Raw genomic sequence first — 1,321 nt, forward strand, 5'->3', positions numbered from 1 at the left:
TAATTAAGTAAAACACACATGGCTGCTTCAAAAAGTTCATGGAGAAAGGAGTTTAAAGAGAAACTTAATTTGGTACAAAAAACATTAAAACTCTGTGTAGTTTCTCATAAAACACAGCTTTCCATGAACTTTTTGAAGTTTCCAAATATAAGACAAAAGAGGCCTATGTTTTATCTACTAAATTCTAAGGTATTTTATGAAGTGCTGAATCATGTAACTAAGTATAATAGGACTTAAAGGCATGTTCTCTAACAAGTTAAAATGTAATCCTGCAGAACCATTCTCATGTCTCTTTCTTAAGGAGCCATGAATGTGCTTATCCAATGATAGTACACTTACTCCCAAGATAAAAAGGGCTGTGCCATGAGCCAGTGAAAATATTTGGAGGGATATGTCGTTTCAATGGATTTGCAATGGAAACAGACCAAAAATGATATTTTTGAAAAGATAAAGGTAACACATTATAAAGTACAAAATAGGGGCTGGAGCCGTTGCATGGTAGTTTAAGCATATGGTTGCAGCACCAGCATCCTATATGGATGCTGGTTCGATACCCGCCTGCTCCCACTTCTCTTCCAGCTCCCTGCTGATGGTCTAGGAAAGCAGTAGAAGATGACCCAAGTGCTTGGGCCCCTGTAACTGCATGGGAGAATGGAGGAAGCTCCTCGTCCTGGCTTCGGATCAGCCCAACTCTGGCCATTGCAGCCATTTAGGGAGTGAACCAGCAGATAGAAGACTTCTCTCTCTGTGTCTTTCCATCTCTCTGTATATATCTCTGCCTCTCAAGCAAATAAACAAATCTTTTTTTCCTTTTTTATTTTATTTTATTTTATTTAATGAACATAAATTTCCAAAGTACAGCTTATGGGTTACAATAGCTTCCCCGCCCCCGTAACTACCCTCCCACCCACAACACTCACCTCTCCCACTCCCTCTCTCCTTCCATTCACATAAAAAATATGGAACGCTTCATAAATTTGCATGTCATCCTTGTGCAGGGGCCATGCTAATCTTCTCTATATCATTCCAATTTTAGTATATGTGCTGCCGAAGCGAGCACAATAAATCTTTTTTTAAAAAAGAGTACAAAATATGCAATCTTAAATCAATAGACAATGATGGTGATGACGTGATGATCAAGATGACAAATGTTCTACTATGCAGTTCGTTCATCCCAAACACTAAAAGTCTAGCTGATTACAACAAAATGAAGGAAATCTGTGGAACAATACGCAATAACTCCTAAGTAGGAGACAAGCCCAAAGAGTACAGACAAATGCTTTTGAGTATTGTTGAACCCGAATGACTAAGCTACATTTAG

The 1,321-nt window shown here is 38.5% G+C and overlaps 1 non-coding gene across 1 annotated transcript; it reads right to left on the reverse strand.

Moving 5' to 3' along the window:
* Positions 1 to 953: 953 nt before the first annotated feature.
* Positions 954 to 1,060, reverse strand: LOC127490391 (U6 spliceosomal RNA). Its single transcript, XR_007918353.2, has one exon. It is a non-coding gene; the product is annotated as a U6 spliceosomal RNA (small nuclear RNA).
* Between the last annotated feature and the right edge of the window lie 261 nt (positions 1,061 to 1,321).

Source organism: Oryctolagus cuniculus, chromosome 2 (genome assembly GCF_051225735.1).
Source record: "Oryctolagus cuniculus isolate XC-2025 breed Fujian yellow rabbit chromosome 2, ASM5122573v1, whole genome shotgun sequence".
Classification (NCBI taxonomy): domain Eukaryota; kingdom Metazoa; phylum Chordata; class Mammalia; order Lagomorpha; family Leporidae; genus Oryctolagus; species Oryctolagus cuniculus.